Here is a 21,020-nt window from a genome sequence, read left to right on the forward strand (position 1 = left end):
ATGTGTGGTCATATGAAAAATTTATATATACACAAATATATGTACAAAATTTACTTGTAATTATTTGTTGCATTTTGTATTCCCCTTAACAACTTGTAGCTATTACTAGAAATTAATCTATATGTTTCTAATTCATTATTTTCCTTGGCTACACAATATTTCATGAGTTGAATGAATAGTAATTTATTCAGTTATTTTTCTATTGATGGATCTACACTTTCTTTCTACTTTTTCCCCACATTGTGGTCTTTCAAATATGCATTTGATAATTTATACCTGCACTTCATCCCAGATGCAAAAAACTTTTACAGGACACAGAGCCCTATCTGTTTCACCTTTACCCACCACCTCTTTGCCTCACTGACCCTCATATAACCTTGCACACCCCGAGTTACACATATACAAACAGACACACACACAGATGTAGACCTTTCATTTCTTATCAGAATTTAGCTCATTTGTCACTTTTTTAGGAATCTTTCATTTGATATTTTTCTAAGTAGGTTTTTTTACACAATGAAGTGCTCCAGGGTACAATGCATTAGTATTGCACTTATTGTTAGATTACATTAATTTGTGATTTTCGTAACTGTCAACCTTCTGGGTTAAAAAATAATATCCATGAATGTAGAGATATTTTTTCTGATTTTTAGTTTTATATTCCTTGTCATCTCTTTAAATCTCTAACAAAGCATTTATTATAATAGCACTTAATATATTTAATAAATAAATAAAAATATGTATAGTAAATACATAAAATAAAAACAAAATTACACACAATTAAAATATTATGATGGGGAGACCTTCCAGATGGCAGAGGAGTAAGATGTGGAGATCAACTTCCTCCCCACAAATACATCAAAAATACATCTACATGTGGAACAACTCCTACAGAACACCTACTGAACGCTGGCAGAAGACCTCAGACTTCCCAAAAGGCAAGAAAATCCCCACATAAGTGGGTAGGGCAAAAGAAAAAACAGAGACAAAAGAATAGAGATGGGACCTGCACCGCTGGGAGGGAGCTGTGAAGGAGGAAAAGTTTCCACACTCTATGAAGATCCTTCACTGGCGGAGATGGGGGGTGGGTGAGGGGGAAGCTTCAGAGACATGGAGGAGAGCGCAGCAACAGGGGTGCAGAGAGCAAAGCAGAGAGATTCCTGCACAGAGGATAGGTGCCGACCAGCACTCACCAGCCTGAGAGGCTTGTCTGCTCACCTGCTGGGGTGGGTGGGGGCTGGGAGCTGAGGCTCGGGCTTCAGAGGTCAGATCCCAGGGAGAGGACTGGGGTTGGCTGCGTGAACACAGCCTGAAGGGGGGCTAGTGTGCCACAGCTAGCTGGGAGAGAGTCCAGGAAAAAGTCTGGACCTGCCTAAGAGGCAATAGACCATTGTTTTGGGGTGCACAAGGAGAGGGGATTCCTTCCTTGTCTGCCCACAGAAGGCAGAGCACCACCTAAACAAGTTTCAGAGATGGGCACGAGCAGTGGCTAACAGCTCAGACCCCAGAGACGGACATGAAACGCTAACGCTGCTGCTGCAGCTGCCAAAAATCCTGTGTGTAGGTACAGGTCGCTATCCACACAGGCCCTCCCCGCCACGGGAGCCTGTGCAGCACGCCACTGCCAGGGTCCCATGATCCAGGGACAAATTCCCCAGGGAGAACACATGAGGTGCCTCAGGCTGTTGCAACGTCACGCTGGCCTCTGCCACTGCAGGCTCGCCCCACATTCCAATTATGACTACCTATGTACCCCTCCCTCCCCCTGGCCTGAATGAGCCAGAGCCCCCTAATCAGCCGCTGTTTTAACCCCATCCTGTGTGGGCGGGAACAGATGCCTGAGGGCGACCTACACGCAGAGGTGGGGCCAAAACCAAAGCTGAACCCCAGGAGCTGTGCGAACAAAGAAGAGAAAGGGATCTTTCTCCCAGCAGCCTCAGGAGCAGCGGATTAAATCCCCAAAATCAACTTGATGTACCCTACATCTGTAGAATACCTAAACAGACAACAAATCATCCCAAAATTGAGGCAGTGGACTTTGGGAGCAGCTGAAGACCTGGGGTTGGCTGTCTGCAACAGATTTATTTCTGATTTTTATGTTTAGCTTATAGTTTTTATCGCCTGTTATTATTGGTGGATTTGTTTATTGGTTTGGTTGTTCTCCTCTTTCATTTTCATGAATACCTGAGAATAAATATGAATTTTTTCATATTATCTTTTTATTTTTGATGTCTAGTGTTAGTAATATGTGTAACATTTCCAGTTTTGTATCATATAAGACAAAATTGATGTAGGTACTGACAGTTCATCTTGTAAACAGACAAAGTAAACTTATTGTATCTATAAATATAGTACAGTATTTTAAATGTATCTTCTCTTCCTTATGATTTTATTAATAATATTTTCTTTTCTCTAGCTTACTTTATTATAAGAATACAGTATATAATACATATAACATATACCATATGTTTTAATAAACTGTTTATATTATTGTTAAGTCTTCCCATCAACGAGTCTATTAGTAATTAAGTTTATGAGGAGTCAGAAGTTATACGTGGATTTTCGATTGCTTAGTGGGTTGGCACCTCTCTCTCTTGTTCTCTCTCTTTCTCTCTCCCTCTATATATATATATATATATATATATATATATATATATATATATACACACACACACACACACACACACACATAGTGAGAGATGGAAAGATAACATATATAGTGAGAAATAAAGAGGTATTATGTATGATACATATAATGATAGAATATATACATATATGTATATATATATATATAAAGTTTACAGTAAACCAATGAAGAAGGAAATAATATACTATTCTTATTTTACAAGTATTTCCAATTTAGGGTCATGTAAAGCAGAAAGTCTGAAGTTCACTGCAAATAACTTACAATTTCCATTAACCTATAGTACTTCTCCACCTTTTCATTTGTAACACATATCACAGTGGCCAGCATATCATGTTCTCAAAAAGTGCATATGAAATAAAATTTATCCTACGTAGTTATACAATGACGATAATTATTGTGATTATACTGAAACCAGTCTAATAAGAGTCATGGGTAGAAACAGAAAAGGAAAGCCACTTTGTAGTTTTATAGGAATATGATACACTCGACTATCAAGGATAAGACGAGTCTCTCCAGGGCAGAGCAATGTGAAAATTAAACTCCTCTCCAAAGGGTATCCTTTGACATATATTCACATGAACTATAAAGATTCTTTCCAATGTAAAGGAGGAAGGACAGAACTGATTCTGACTATCTAAGAATTTCAGGAGCCCAAACAGCAAATTACTTTTGTACAATAATATCATAGACTACAAATTTTCTGTCACACATCTTTTCTCAACTGTAGTGGAAGTATCTCATAGGGCTGTTGAGATTAAGTAAATGAATATATGTGAGTCATTTAGAAATGCCTCATGTTTATGTAAATGCCATGTAAGTATTAACCTATTGTAAGCCTTTTCATGATACCATCTGTTTAACTTTTGATGTTTAATGGGTGCATTACTATTGTTTTTGTCTCCATTAAGGTGTTTGAAGTGTCAGGAAATAGAACCCAAATTGTGTTAACACTATGACATACCTAGAGGACAAATTTTTGAGTGTTTTTTTTTTGTTTTTACTAAATTTCTGATTCAAGTGCTTCTCCCATAATTTCTTTCATCTCTACTTATAATCTTGCCCACTCCATCATATTTATTCCATCAACATTAACAAATAAACACAAGCAATTTATACACAGAATTGATTAAGTAGGTTCTAATTAATGGCATTTTTCTTGGTTATTTCCACGTTTTCTGAAGATGGTTAAGAAAAAATGTTAAGACTTCGAAAAAATCAAAAGATATTATTATTATTATTATTATTTTGCTTCATGTGTTTTGAAACTAATTAGATACATGCACATTTATGATTGTATCTTTCTGGTGAATCGAACCTTTTTTTTTTTTAATATATATATTTTTTAATAAATTTATTTATTTATTTATCCATTCCTGGCTGTGCTGGGTCCTCGCCTCCGCCCGAGGGCTCCCTCCAGCTGTGGCAAGCGGGGGCCACTCCTCATCGCGGTGCGCGGGCCTCTCACTGTCGTGGTCCCTCCCGTTGCGGAGCACAGGCTCCAGACGCGCAGGCTCAGTAGTTGTGGCTCACGGGCCCAGCCGCTGCGCGGCATGCGGGATCCTCCCGGACCGGGGCACGAACCCGTGTCCCTTGCATTGGCAGGCGGACTCCCAACCACTGCGCCACCAGGGAAGCCCCGCAAAAGATATTATTGAATATCCTTTTTTTTTTGTAATACTGGAGCTTCTGGAGATTATCTAAACATATAGGAACATGCATATCCATTTTATCTCTTATTAAGCTATTTATAATTCTGTAGAAATTATTACATGTGTATAACTAAAAGCAATGCAATGAAAACTGATTACTTTCTAGAGACAGACATATAAACTCTTACGGAGGTTTAATTGATATCCCTCATCCAAGAGAAAGTCAGTTTTGGGTCATTTGCAAATTCATTTCAGTATTCCTGATCTATAAATATGTCTGTTATTTAGATTTTACTTAGAATCATTTCTACATTTTGCATTAATGCAAAATACTAATTATTGAGGTAATGAGTTAAACAAAATCCTTAACACAGGTTTATTTTATATCTCTCTGAGTTGGGTTTTTTTATTATGCTTTCACAATATGATTTTTTTTATCAACATTGTTAATTTTATTATTCAAATCTTTATATATTTTCACATTATGATTTTTTAAAGTTAACATAACTAAGGAATTTTTTGAGTTTTTAGTTTTTTCATTTTTTTGTCTAAACACTTCAAGAAAAAAAATTTATGGTTTTAAATTGGACATGATTATTTTAAAAATATATTGGTAAATGATACTTTTCAAAAATGATCAAATTGTATTCCAAGGGCAGATAACCATTCAGAAGAAAGTTTATTCTTAAATTAACGTAATGCAACCTTGTTGGTCATTGACAGCAATAAGAATTCAACATAAGTGATTGAGTTGCCCACTATTTCTGTTGAAGAAAAAACTAAGTCCAAGACAAAATCAATGATGAATGTTTATTCCTAAAGTGTTGCAAAAGAATTCATATCTCATTGCTTTTACTTTAACAGGATTTCATTGGTGTTATAGAGGAGGGCAAGTTATAAAGAGTAGAAAAGAGAAAGGCTGAGACAATCTCTGATTGACAAGCAGCTCTATTAAGTGAGACTGTTGAAAGTGGGGAGATTTTTTACTTGGTCTTCAGGTACATCGCAAGGGAGCAGTTTGGGAACATTTTAATAGAAGAAGGCATGTTTATTAAGGACTGAGGATTCTCTGGATGGCCATATCCTGAAACAAGTGAGGGTCTATGGTGAGCTTTCACTGGTCAGGCTGTCCTGGCTGGCTGCGAGGGGTACTACCATGGAAAGCGATTTATCTGTCCCCAGAGTTTTCTCCTTTTTTAAAGCTACGTTTCCTATTGCTTATGCAATTTAGTTAAATGTTAAATATGCTACTTTGTTGTTGCTTTGCTTTGTACATTACTATTTACATTTTAATATATTTATATCCTGTGTCTCCCCAAACAGATATGCTCTTTAAATTCAATCCCAGAGTCTTCAACATTTTAAATTATCAAGAGTATATACTGAAAGCTCAGTTGCTAATGAAGTTGAAAAGTCCCTTCAGTGTGTGCATGTGTGTGGAGCTCAACCCATTAAATATTTAAAAAATAAACATACATTATTTCTTTTCTTTATTATGTTGCTTTTGTATTATTTATTCCAACATTTCAAATGTAACCTTTAGTCCATCCATATTGATACTGCTATTTAAAGCACACAATTTCATTTGTTTAGTTGTAAGTAGGGATTAATTAATTTACAAAGATGTTATGTTAATCCCTAGGTCTGATATAACCAGTCTTCCAATAATGCCTGGGACTCTCTGCACAAATGCCTTAGTTCCACAACAGATTCTTCAAAACTCCTGAAGATTCTGATATAAAAAGTAAAATCAGAAGACAAAACTGTATGCATAATAAGTAGTGATTAAATGCCCAAGTTTATAATACCACCTTGTGTGTGGGGGTGTGTGTCTGTTTTTATCATAGGAGGAAACAATAGAGAAACATGATCCACTAAATTAAAGTGGCTACAAATTTTGAAAAGTTCTGTACACATAGAAATGAAAATAAACCTGCCAGAAATAATACATGGAGCAAAGATCTGCATGAAAACGTAATCATACACTTTTAAAGTATACACTTAAAAGTCCACACATTCAAGGGGAGGGAGGGCAAAAGAAGTTGCATGATGTGAATGCTTATGGCCTCTTCATAACCACATATTGTGGCTCTTCACCTGGAAACACGCATCCAATTATTGCATGCCTCAGAAAAGCCATAAACATCGGGAGGAGGAAATGATCCAAAGAAATGTGGCCTGTTCACTCCAAGGGCTAAACCGGAAATAACAATGAACTGTGAATATTGATTTAATGCCTATTCATCATTAAACCATATGCCTGTGGACTTGTAATTATTGGTTTAGAAGGGCAGGCAGTGATACATATGAATCTTTTATACTGGAAATGTAAGTTTTTGCATTAACATTTGTCTCAAGGACCACAGTATCTGTAGATCATCAATATAAAAAGTTATACTCAGAGACTGTCCACATGTGCACTCTAAAAAAAAGAGACTACACTGTGTACATAGCAGTCTAGAAATTTAATATTTCAGAAAAGATGGCACACATGAAGAGGAAGATACAGGCTTTATCATGACAACCTGGAAAAGACTGATATTCTGAGAAGTTACGTGGGTTAGTTATTTACTAGAAAACGTGTGCTTGACAAAACACTATGACTAGTAATGGATTATTCTAATACATAAAATCTTAATACATTTCAGCCTAGAGAATACAGCAGGTAAAGAGAATCATTTTCTATATATGTAATAATAATTACTAATTGTGTATATAATATATAATAATATTTGATTATGTAATAATAACTATATTGTATATTAAATACTAAAATTATACATCAAAGTTCTCTCTCTTCAGAACATACACACACACACATGCAAAGAGAAAGAGAGAACAAGAGAGATACAGGAAGTTGAGATTAGCAGGGGAAAAAGAAATCTTTAAACTTCAGGCATACCTCGTTTTATTGTGTTTCTCTATATTGCACTTAACAGACATTGCATTTTTTACAAATTGAAGGTTTGTGGCAACCCTGTGTTGAGCAAGTTAGTCTATTGGTGCCATTTTTCCAACAGCATTTGTTCACCTAATGTCTCTATGTCACATTTTGGTAATTCTCCCAATATTTTAAATTTTTTCACTATTATTATATTTGTTATGGTGATCTGTGACCTTTGATGTTACTATTGTAATTGTTTTGGGGCACCATGAACCATGCCCATGGAAGATGGACAACTTAATTGATAAATACTGTGTGAGTTCTGACTGTCCCACCAGTGTGCTATTCTGTGTCTCTCTCCCTCTCCTCAGGTCTCCTTATTCTTTGAGACACAACAATATTGAAAGTAGGCCAATTAATAACCCTTCAATGGCCTCAAAGTGTTCAAATGAAATGAAGAGTAGCATGTCTCTCACGTTAAATCAACAACTAGAAATGATTGAGCTCAGTGAGGATGGCATGTCAAAGCCAACAAAGGCCAAAACCTAGGCCTCTTGCACCAAACAGCCAATTTGTGAATGTAAAGGAAAACTTATTGAAGGAAATTACAAGTGCTACTCCACTGAACACAGGATGATAGGGAAGTGCAATAGCCTTATTGCTAATATGGAGACAATTTGAGTGGTCTACAGAGAAGTTCTAACCACTCACAACATTCCCTTAAGCCAAAGCCTAATCCAGACCAAAGTCCTAACTCTCTTCAATTCTATGAAGGCTGAGAGAGGTGAGGAAGCTGTAGAAGAAAAGTTTGAAGCTGGCAGAGGTTGCTTCATGAGGTTTAAGGAAAGAAGCCGCCTTCATAACATAAAAGTGCGAGGTGAAACCCAAATGAAGCTGCAGCAAGTTACCCAGAAGATCTAGCTAAGATAATTAAGGAAGGTGGCTACACTAAACAACAGATTTTCAGTGTAGACAAAACATCCTTATATTGGAAAAAGATGTCATCTAGAACTTTCGTAGCTAGAGAGTAGAATTCAATGCCCGACTTCAAAGCTTCAAAGGAAAGGCTGACTCTCGGGGCTAATGCAGCTGGTGACTTGAAGTTGAAACCAGTGCTCATTTACCATTCTGAAAATCCTAAGGCCCTTAAGAATTTTGCTAATCTACTCTGCCTGTACTCTCTAAATGGAATAACAAAGCCTGGATGACAGAACATTTGTTTACAACATGATTTACTGAGTATTTTAAGCCCCCTCTTGAGACTTATTCCTCAGGGGGAAAACAAAAAAAGATTTCTTTCAAAATATTACTGTTTACTGACAATGTACCTGGTCACACAGAGCTCTGATGGAGATGTACAATGAGATTAATGTTGTTTTCAAGCCTGCTAACACAACATCCATTCTGCGGCCCATGGATTAAGGAGTAATTTCAACTTTCAAGTCTTATTATTTAAGAAATACATTTCATAAGGCTATAGCTACCACAGACAGTGATTCCTCTAATGGATCTGGGCAAAGCTAATTGAAAACATCCTGGAAAGGATTCATCTTTCTAGATGACATTAAGAACATTCATGATTTATGGGAAAAGGTCAAAATATCAACATTAACAGGAGTCTGAATGAAGTTGATTCCAACTTTCATGGATGACTTTGAGGAATTTAAGATTGCAGTGTTAGAAGTAATTGTAGATGTGACAGAAATAACAAGAGAACTAGAATTAGATGTGGAGCCTAAAGATGTGACTGAATGGCTGCAATCTCATGATACAGTTTGAACGGATAAGTTGTTCTTATGGATGAACAAAGAGAGTGGTTTCTTGAGATGGAATCTACTCATGCTGAAGATGTTGTGAAGACTGTTGAAATGACAACAAAGGATCTTGAATATTACATAGACAGTGAATAAAGCAGCAGTAGAGTTTGAGGGGATTGACTCCAATTTCGAAAAAAATTCTGCTGTGGATAAAATGCTATAATTGCATGCTACAGAGAAATATCAGTAGTTTGTGAAAGAAAGAGTCAATCAATATGGTAAACTTCATTGTTGTCTTATTTTAAGAAATTGCCACAGCCACTCCAACTTCAGCAACTACCACCCTGATCAGTCAGCAGCCTTTAACATTGAGGCAAGACCCACCACTAGCAAAAAGATTGACTCACTGAAGGCTCAGATGATGGTTGGCATTTTTTAACAATAAAGTAGTTTTAAATTACGGTATGTACATTGTGTTTTTAGGCATAATGCCTAAAAACATTCATAGACTACAGTACAGTACAAACATAACTTTTATATGCACTGGAGAATCAAAAACTCTGTTATGACTCACTTTATTTCAATATTTGCTTTATTGCAGTGCTCTGGAACCAAACCCAAAATATATTTGAGGTATGCCTGTATATTTGGTGTTGATTGCTGGTGGGTGGAACTCTTAGAGTTGAGAAGACCATGGTTTTAAACTATATGTGTCAAATAGTATGGATTATGCATAACTAAAGAATTATCATTTTGCTCAAAATTTAAAGTACAAATTCTGAACTTCTAGATTTTTAAATTCTATTTTACACAGTAACAGTGCCACTTTCCATGAAGAAAGGAAGAGAATAATCATTATTACTTAGCTAGTATCTACTATGTGACAGGTGCTGTGAAAATACATCCTTATTTGTATTTTTATTTAATATTCATTGCAATCTTTAGAGTGCATGGTCAACTGACATTTTTACATATAGGAGAAATCTAAGTGTATTTTATGCAAATTAGTAACGGAGCTGTAATTCATATTTATATTTCTAAAGTTCATGGATACTGCCATGGGATTGTGCCACAGTTGAAAACGTTTATTTGTAACCATTTGCTATTCAAACACTGCCTTATTAAACATTTCTTCATACCACAGCCAATAATTTGCATACTCAACAGAGGACAGTGACCACAAATTAATCATATTTAATTCTACCACATATTCATATTGCACAGTATGCTTGTCCACAACAAATCCCTATTTTTAAATGAATTCTAGAGAAGAGATAATTGCTGCAAAGGTGCATAAGAAATTCTTGTACCTTATGCCAAGAAAGAGAAAGGCATTGTGTTAGATTTTCTGCACTCCAAGTCAATTCTATCCCTTTTTATTTTCTCCCCTATATCATCGAGTCTGGAAGCCTCTACATTCTGGAAGATTCTACATTTTCTAGAATCTGTTTTGGGCGATGTTCCAAGTTACAGTGCACCAATTACAAGCAAACTTAAAAGAAAGCTTGAAAAGCAGAAGTCTTACGAACCTGTAGCAATGGCAGGCAGCCATCTGCGTTCTCAGACATGAGATTTGACATCAGCTTCTGGGTTTTACTTGTAAATCTCACTTTCTTTTTTGTTTCAGCTGTGAACCTTGTGAACAGTTTCCTGATCTATGGCAGAAACAACTTTCAGATTCTATTACCAGGTCTGTGAGCGAGTAGTGAGATTCCTTGACCACTTCTCCCTTCCAGTTCTTTTTTAAGCAGCTCATTTCCTGAGTGAAATCTCTCAATGCCTAAACATTCTAAAGATGCTTCTATTTTCCAGACTGAACTCTGACTAAGAGAAGAGACAAGAAAAATGACAAATGCAATGATTTTTCCTGGTTAGTTTCCACTTAGAGACACCACTGTGCATCCACATACAGGAAGAAACTTCAAGTCTAGAGATAAAAACACCTAACAATATTTTAATGTATTTAGTGGGCATCATCAACTGAGAAATGTTCCCTTCTTGCATTCTGAGGTAGGTCTCAATGTTTCTCCTCACTAGGCAGAATTATGTAATTTTAACACCACCCACAGTGACTTCCTATCAGTGCCACAAGCCTAACAGTGCTTTCTAGAGTCTCCATCGATTCTTCAACAGCTCTTTCTTTCAAGAGGTGGGCAATGGACTATGCTTTCAACTACCAGACCTTTGATTGTCCTAATTGATAATTCCCAGATTTCAAGACTTATTTAAAGGATTCATCACCTCCTACTATTATTACTATTATTATTAGTTACCATTACAATCATTAATTCAAGGGATTGGTATTATTAATCTATTACCAACAGGGGTTGCTGTGGCTTCTTTTTAAGCCTGAAAGATCTTTTATAAAATAAAATGCTTTACTTATGAAAATACAATTCAATATGTCATTTTCTTTCTTTAAGGTAATGTTTGATATTCTGATTTAATATTGTAGAGCTTTGTACTCTTTTCTCCTCCCTTTATTGAGTGGGAGGGCAGTTGGAAAGAGGTCTGGAACTAGAAAAAAAAAATGTAGACATCTAACAACTTGTATACACTTCAAAGGAATAAGGCACTTTGTTACTAAAAGAGGTGATGAAAGTTGTTCTCTGGAACCGAATAAGCTCTGACAGTTAATGGAAATAATTTACAAGTGACATGATGAGGGAAATGAATTATTTCATGCACATACGAAGTTAGAAATATTGGTGTCATGGAGATGAACATCTAAAATTACTCTATCTTCATATTAGAAAATAGCAATTTAAATTTTAAAAATATCATTTCCTTAAAGCTTAAAAAAATCATGCTCAATTCCCAGTATAGGTCATAAAGGGGTGGGGCAAGAGGATAATCTACTAGAATCCCCTTTATATATTCAAGCACCCAGACAACTAGGGCTCATTTAGTCACATAAGCCCAAAATAAAAATACTAATCTAGGTATTAGAAAATCAGAAAATATGTCTGATTTGAGACTTTACTCATTGACCCCATCTGTCACCTTCTTGAAATACCTTTGCTAATAAGGTTGTACAATGATAAACAGTATAAAATAACCAAAAATTTTTACTAAGGACAGAACCACATTTTTAATATGGCAAGCCATCAAGAAGGTATGAATTGAACCAAAACATCTCTTTTCCTTTCATTTCTCCATGCCCTTGAGACTGATGTTTCTGATGATCAGAACAGAGATATTGATAATCTTAAAAGATAGATGTAGCGAGATTATTTTTGGAACTATAATTTAAAGAATATTGAGAAATTGAATTTTGTTTAAAGAAATATAAGAACTCATATTCTATTCTCAGGAAAAGAAAAAAAATAAAATATTTTTCTGAGAACATGCTAAGAATATGGAGTAATTTAGAAAATGAGGTAATTTACTTTTTAGACTCCTTGGTATTTTGCTAATAGGATACTTTTCTCTATGTATCTGATAACTTCCCAAAGGAAAACCTGTCCATCCACAATAAGACAGGCTTATGTTAGGTTAATTAGAACTGTTCCCCTCCCAAATGTAACATATCTCAAGAAAATAAAAAGCATAAATCAAATTTTTTTAATTAATTTTTTTTGAAAAATAAAACAAAATTATGACATTTTAATTTAAAAATTAAATAGTCAAAATTTTCAACTCCTAAGTTAGTATTTTTTTTTGTATTTGAGCAAGTACAGATTAGCTGACAGACCTCTGGGTCTTTTCTGAATGATTATCTACATTTGCATTTAAGGACCTCCCTGAAATAACTTGTTTAGGATCTCCTCCCACAAAATTTGTTTCAACGTGCTTTATATTTTATGGTATATAAGATATTGCTTAGCACACAGATATTCTAATCCTCTGCAAGTCTGCATTCAAAACAATTCTCCAGAACCAATAAAGTGTTTTTTTAAAATGTGTTTTGAAAATAGTGAGTCTCTATTACAAGACTTCAAGCAAATGGTAGCAAATAACCTCTCAGAGGCACTGTAGCTATGAATGGTATGGTAATTTGAGTTACTGAGATAGATTCCAATCCTGGAATCACATCAGAGTTATCTGGTGAGCATTTAAAAATAAATATAAGTGTCTGAACTCAGATCTAATGAATCTTAATGTGTAAGGAATAGGTTCCAGGCATACATATTGTTAATAAGCTCCCTGAGTGATTCTGATCTATCTGGTCTATAAACAATATTTGAGAACCACAGGATTCAATTTTTTTAAAGACACATACACAAAACAAAAATCTGTAGTCAGGTAAACAAACTATAGAGAATGAATCACACTTGAAGTGCATCCATCACTTAATTATAGAATCCTAAATTGTTAAGATTAATATAAAATTTAGTTTCTCCATTCTGACCTGGTTCTCTATTATGAGTTGGCAAAGTGATTTGAATTACAGATCTCAGGGAAAACAAGCACTACATTTTTATTCTTGCAATTAGATTTTCATTCCTACATTCAGTAAAAAATTACTAAGCACCTCCTAGGGACCAGGCATTATTCTCTTGAACTCCTTGATATCCTAGAGTCATCACTTTTACAGTTCTGGTCCCCACTCTTAAACTCCTCCATATGTATCTCTTTTTCTTGGCATAAGGCTATGAAGGATTGATTACTTCAAATAACCTATCTGACCCCCAAATTCTATTTTCAGTGTTATACCACATGTGGGGAGGAGGACAACCTACACACAGGCAGATGCCCTGCCTTTCTGAGGACATGTGGCCTGAGACCTAATCATTTCACAGTTGATCAGAACACAAAGACAGTAGCTGCTTTCAGCCTTGATTCAGTACTGAATCTACTTCACTTTAATGAATCTGTGAAAATCAATTACAGATTCCTTGCAGTTAAGGATATTTATAAGAAAAAATATTCAGAAGCATGTTAAACACACAGAGATGCTAAATGGAGTAGAGAGTATCGCCAATTGCTTGGTTCAGTTTCTAGAGAAAAAAATCTGAGGATGTGGGTAACGTAACATAAAAGATGCCCCTCTGTAAATATGGTGAGCACTTCTCATTTAACCATCTCCACCTCAACGTGCTTCCTATAAAATCTGCATTTAAAAAAGGATATCTAGTTAACATCTGTCACCTTACATAGTTAGGTGAAAGAAAAGAAATATTTTTTCTTGTGATGAGAACTTTTAAGATCTACTCTCTTACCAGCTTTCCAATATGCAATATGGTATTATGAACTGCAGTCCCCACTCTGTGCATTACATCCTCATGACTTATTTTTTTTATAACTGGAAGTGTGTACCTTTTGACCCCCTTCATTCATCCATCCACCCCCCACCCCCACCCCTCGCAACCACCAATCTGTTCCCTGTACCTATGAACTTCATTGTACAACTGAAACTAATTAGTGTTATATAAATTATACCTTAATAAAAATAAATTTAAAGTCACAAAAAAGATATCTAAGGACTGGCCTCATGAGGTTTGCATTTTTGCTAACATAGCTGTATTAATATTCCAGTTGTATTCACTCAACTAACAAGACAAAATTAGAAGAATCAAACATCAAAATTACTCAGTCTGAAACTGGCTGAGTTAATAATATTGGAGAGAGGTTCTTTGTTTCATCAACATTTTTTTTTTCACACCTTCAATAAGAATCCCACATTGATGGCAAATAAGCTTCAAGTCACACGCCAATGTAAAATAATTTGTAGCAACTACATGAAACAACCTATTGAGAAAGAAACCAAGTTCAGAATCAACAAAAAATAGAGCCCTTCAAGACTGTGTATGTCTGCCTTGTGCCAGTGAATGGGGATGGTGACACTTGGAATAAGTTCATGCCAACCATGTCTGCATTATCGCATTATATTACAATTATCTTTTTACATCTATGGCTCTGCCAGTATAAGCTTTTGTTGATCAGCAATTATATTGTATTCATCTTTATATCACCACTTACTCACACAGCTCCTGGCCCACAAAAGATACCAATAATTGCTGAATGGTAATTATTGGTAAGTTGTAAGTAGTTCCTTACTACTTCGCAGACAGTAATTCATGGAAGTGAAGACCCAAGTGATGATCACATTTCTGTTCTTTTGCCAGGTAAGGTCAAATCTCTGAGTGCATGTGTTGACTGAAATACCCCTCCCGATCACTCCAGTGTCCAGATGAAGCTAACATTCTGAGTAAAGAAATTAAAATAGACTAAAGTGGAGATGTGCAAATACTTGGAAGTATATTAAATAACTATTCATGATAGGTGTTAATACTTAAGCTTTGGTATTATTCAGTGAGACTGAGGTGATTATCTAATATCTCAGAGATCACCTGATCCAGAAGATCTCACTTGCCTCCAAACAACTTTCTTTTTTATAAGCATTTACTTATCAATCAAACATTTACTGGCAATCCTGTTATAAAAAGAGAATTTGGAAAGATGTAAACAAGTTTTTCATGTTTTATGTGACTAAGAAACTTGCAGTCCATTGAGGGGGAATAAAGAAAGCATCTGTAAAGAGATAAAGAAATGCTATGGAAAAGTAAAACAAGAGTCACCCATTTAGCGGTTCGACCCATAAACCTGGCAGCCATCGTTGACACCACTGTGTCCCTTCACTACCACACACTCCCATCCAGTCATAACCAAGTCAACATTACCTGCCAGATTTCTCTTCACTTCTTCCATTTCTCTTTATTTCTACTATCAACACTATTACCCACTTTGCCACTATCTCCAGTAACTTCTTTAAGAATACCCCTCTTCTCAGCCTCTAGTCCTTCTAATTCACATTCTCAGTGAGAGTGATGTTGCTTAAACAGCCCAATTTATTCTATTTTTAATCTTGATAAAAAATCCTTAATAGCCATTTGTTTTGCTTAAGAACAATTTCTCTCAGAAATAACGTTTGCCATCTGGTCTCAGCCTCCTGACCTGTCTTGCAACTCTCGCCTTTGTTTTCTGAACTTCAACCACCTTGTCTTTGTTGTAATTAGAGACATAAGTTCTGTAAGTTCAGAAATATAATAATCTTCTTCTTTATATTTATCAGAGAAGTTGAACACTGTATGGTATGAATTTTGGAAAGGCATAGTAAAATTTAATAATATTGAGAAAAAAATATTGGAAAGACTTAAAAATGATATCATGGGAATGTAGTGGAGAAAACATTTACTTTGCCCTTACTGTATCGCAGTCATTGTCTCATTTACTTTTTCTGATACTTTCACAGGGAGAGGCAATTATGTATACAAAGAAATTGTCTATCAAAGTTAAAGTATTTATCCAAAATCAAATGTCATTAAGTGGCAAAGCCAGAATTCAATTCCAGATCTCTATGACTTGTTCTAACAGCCTATGCAATGTAGGATAGTTTAACTTTATCCTAAAGGAAAATAAGAGATTTGTAAGACTTCTTAAGCATGGAAATGGAATAACATGATAGACATATTATAAATTTTAGTTTGGCAACAGTGTGCATGAGTTAATTAAAGAGAACAGATTGAATGTCATGGAAGTAATAAAAACTTATGCCATGATCAAGTGGGATGCATGCTGGGACAGAATAAGGAAAAAGAAAAGGAAGAGATAACTTCTGCCACACATTATATTTCAGTGTATATATACATCTATATATATAAATATACCTGGGGGAAGAATTCAGAGGCAAACTTCAAGGTATTAAAAAAATAAATGTAATGTGCTTGTTAGCCTAGGTTAGGAATAGTGCTGCAAAAAGAATCCAATTTCTGACCATGCTTTGATAACCCATTTAGGTAACTGTAGTAAAAGTAAATAAAATGTGATGTTTCTAACTTCATTAGTTGAGAACAATCTTCCAGCAAATTAAAAGGAAATGCAAGACTAGAAAGTAAAAAGTATGATTACTCTGTCAAGATGCTCAAAATGTAACCTCGAAGTACACTGCTAAGAGGCAGGTATTAGAGGATAAAAAATAGATCTTCTTTTCAGTAAGAGATTCACAAACCCTGATCTGAATGTTGGAAACATCTGAAGATCAGTTTATTAAGGCAGCCATCCTCTTTTGAGTTCCATCATCTTTTAAATGGGAAAGTGTTTATTAATAGGCTAATGGTATAGCATAGATGGTTTTAATAAAAATAAAATATGCAAAGCTAAGAAAGAGATGATGCAATCTGACAATTATAATTATAAATTTTACAAAAGTGATAGCAAAGAGGAGGCACAATGATCAATAGATTCAAGCAAAGCTAAAAGGACAGAAAAAATACTAAAAAAAAAAAGACATTGTATGATATCTTTGTCAGGGTAAACTGTAAGTTACACTTTATTATATTACGGCATCTGATAGATAGAAGTTGTAACTCAGTTTTACACTAATAGAACTCATTCATACAAAATCTTCAACTTTTTAGAAAGAGTAATGCTAATATCAGATAATTGTTTATATGAACACTAGTTTCATGGGACAGGCAAGATACATGTATTTGTATACAAAAGCAGAAAACGATACACACTGAAAATTCATTGTAGGATTTGCTCTGAGAGGAGAAATTTAGGAATAACCTGAATGTCCAAAACTGAGAGTCTAGATAAGAATATCACATTCCCTGGGAGAAATTTTAAGGCAATAAAAAATTTTAGGCAATAAAAAAATCAGAAAAAAAGATGATATATATGCATTTGAGATGTTATCCAAATGGTAACCACCAGTGAGTGATGTGTGATTGTTTAAATTTAAATTTACTGAAAAAAAGTTATATTGGACAATACTGGTCTTGAAGGGAATAAATGGGAACATGAAAACATTATTTGTATAATATAATGGGATTGTTCACCTATTTTTTTAATTTGTGTAACACATGCTGCTGCTCTTATAAGTTATGATTTAAGTACTTGGTTACATAAAAAAAATTTACAAATTATATATAAAATTATATTTTATTTTGGATAGAAGTCTACTTATATTTTTAGTTGTTTAAATGCCATTTTGTCTTGTTCTACTGTCTAATGAATTTATGTATTCCTGCTAGCCAAAATACTGGCACACAGAAGTTGCTCACAAATGGTCTAATCAATAGTTTGATAGTTAAAGAGTGTGGATTTTGGAGCCAAATTGCCTGGCTTAAGGTCAGAATTGCCACTTACTGACCAGGTAACCTTGAACAGGTTTCTTTGTATTGAATTACTTGGTTTTCTCATCAGTAAAATGTGTTAATAATAGTAACAATATTCACTTGCACTGTAAATATGAGGATCAAGTATGTTAAACATGTGAAATATCTACCTGAGTGTCCAAAGCAGAATGAGGGCTTAGGAAAAGTTAATTACTATTAGGAAGAGAGCAGAAGTTGATCTGTTACTCTTTCTCCTGCAATTGAAGCAGGTTTTGTATCTTATTCTTTGTTGTGCACTACATATCTGGCACAGTGATTGACACCTAATCCACGATCCAATATTTACTTATTTACTCATTTAATAAATTAATCTATAAAATAAAGATTACCTTTTTGTGGTTTTGTTAAAAAGGTTTTATAAATGAATTTAATATTATTTATAGTGCCAACTGTAAGTCAGGCTTTATGCTAAACAATGAATCTATAATGAGAACCTATCCTAGAGGACTTAAAAGTCTGATGAGAAAGAGGACAAACAGAGAATGAAAGTACATGGCAATGAGTTTTTGTTAGAAGAAGGTATAAGCAGTTGTGAGAGATCAAAAGAGAGAAGCTAACTCAGCCTAGAAGAGGGAAGGTTTCCCGGAGAAGGAGATTCTGCTTTGGTGCTTGGAGTCAACGGATGGACAATCTTACCATTCAAATATTGCAAACACAGGAAGTAAAAAAGGTCTAAGGCCATGGGGAGCCTCTATGCTCATGATGAATGTGGGTGCCTCTGGAACATACAGATAGCGTCTCCAGGCAATTAATGAACACAAGTAGATCTACATTTTGAGAAGTGCTTTTAAAGAAGAAAAAATACAGTAATATGATTACAAAATTAGATATAAAAGTGAATACTTATTAAGAAGTATAAGAGGGACTTCCCTGCTGGCTCAGTGGTTAAGAATCCGCCTGCCAATGCAGGGGTAACGGGTTTAATCCCTGAACCGGGAAGATTCCACATGCCGCAGAGCAACTAAGCATGTGTGCCACAACTACTGAAGCCTGCGCGCCTAGAGCCCGTGCTCCGCAACAGGAGAAGCCACCGTAATGAGAAGCCCGCGAACCACAACAAAGAGTAGCCCCCGCTCAGTGCAACTAGAGAAAGCCTGCACGCAGCAACGAAGATCCAATGCAACCAAAAATAAATAGATAAATAAATAAATAAATAAATAATTTTTTTAAAAAAAGAAAGACAGACAAGCATAGTTTAAAAAAAAAAAGTATAAGAGAAATAACAACATATTATTAAGTGTAAAGATCTGGCAAATATCAAATAAATACAAAATCCCCCCAAGATAATGTAATTGAAGCATTTACTTAATTGACTGTCTCACCTCTATACTACTGTTTTGTTACATTTTTAGTTGTATACTATTAGCCCACCTCTTCCATGACAACAATTCTGAAATAAGATTTTCTATAGAGAGAACAGAAAGGTAATTCAGCCTTCCTGCTGGTAGTTGATTGAAATGTAATTTATTTTATAATGGTTTACAAAAATTTCTTTCAGATTCACAACCCCTTATTGAAAACTTGTCTATAATTTTCTCTGTAGTTTTTTACTCAGGTTATGCTTCTCGCTAAAGGAAAAACCTTATGGAAAATCTGATCTCCTCATCTCACTTGGCATGGTCCGTATCAGCTGAGCAGGACTCTCCTGCTATCCTCTCCTTCCTGAGCCTCTAGAGCACCAGGAGGTAGGGGTAGGGACATAGAAGATAGGGGTACGGAAAAGTGCCTATGAGGCCTGGGCCTTAATGGTTTCCAAACAGGGAGTAGAGCAACGTCTAGGATAAGCCTTTTTCTTGGGTTCAAATACAGGGTCAAGAGAATTGATGAAATCCAGGAAGGCAGGTCTTTACTTGAGAAGGGAAGAGATTGGGTAGGGAGGGTTATAATGGAGGTAACGATGGAAGCCCATTAGCCTCACCAAAGATACAGGATCAGCATGGAGAAAGAGAGGGTAATTCCAAGTTGGGGTAATGTTCTATGGATTGGCTAACTTTTTTTCTTTTTTTCTGTAAAGGGTCAAATAGTAAATATGTTTGGCTCTGTGGGCCATATGGTCTTTGTTGCAACTACTCAACTCAGCCTGCAAGAAAGCAGCCATAGACAATATATAAATGAGTAGATATGGTTGTATTCCAATAAAACTTCATTTACAGAAATAAGCAGCCAATGGGTTTGACCAATGGCCATAATTTGTTAACCTCTGCTTTAGCCTATCATTGGAGTTTGAAGACTTAGCAGGGGTCTCAGCAAGGGGGAAAAAAAAAAAAAAGCCCTCTAGTTGTCTTTGGAGCTACAATAGGGAGGACAACTCCTTATGTGTAAAATATGATTCTGTGTTAAAAGAGTTTACAAGCTCATTGGGAGAATCCAACAGATTCAATTGCTCATACAATAGCCAAATGCAAATTTACAGAGGCAAAAGTCATACATTTTAAATGAATGTCACAGACCACAAATGCTAGAGAGGGAAAAAAAGATTATTTCATATTGGGTGGTCAGAGAAAACTTCATGGAGCAGATGAACCTTTAATAATCTCTTAAATCACAAATAGAATTTATGTAAATGTAGAAAGTGGAAAAGTATTTCAAGTGTAAAAAAAAAAAAATGGGAGCAAGATGCTAAGGTTAGAATCTAGGGTATCAAATACCATTACTCCAAGGAGTCATATAAAACTGGCCATTAAATGTAGCCAGTGTTTATGAGGAAGTAGTCTTCTAAACTATAGTTATACATGTAATAGAGTCTGTTAAATTTTTATCTTCAGGCGAAGTAGAAATACAAAGAGAATGATTCCCCCTCCTTGATGATCTATTCCACAGACACTGTAATTTACAGATGCAGAAGAAATAAGTACAAAGTCAAGCTTCCATGTAATAAATCCACCTGGACTATGTTGGCTATGAAAGTTATCACTTTTCTGTAGTGCATGAGATTTGTAGCCTCTATCCCCTAGGACATCT

Source organism: Balaenoptera ricei, chromosome 8, assembly GCF_028023285.1.
Source record: "Balaenoptera ricei isolate mBalRic1 chromosome 8, mBalRic1.hap2, whole genome shotgun sequence".
NCBI classification, from domain to species: domain Eukaryota; kingdom Metazoa; phylum Chordata; class Mammalia; order Artiodactyla; family Balaenopteridae; genus Balaenoptera; species Balaenoptera ricei.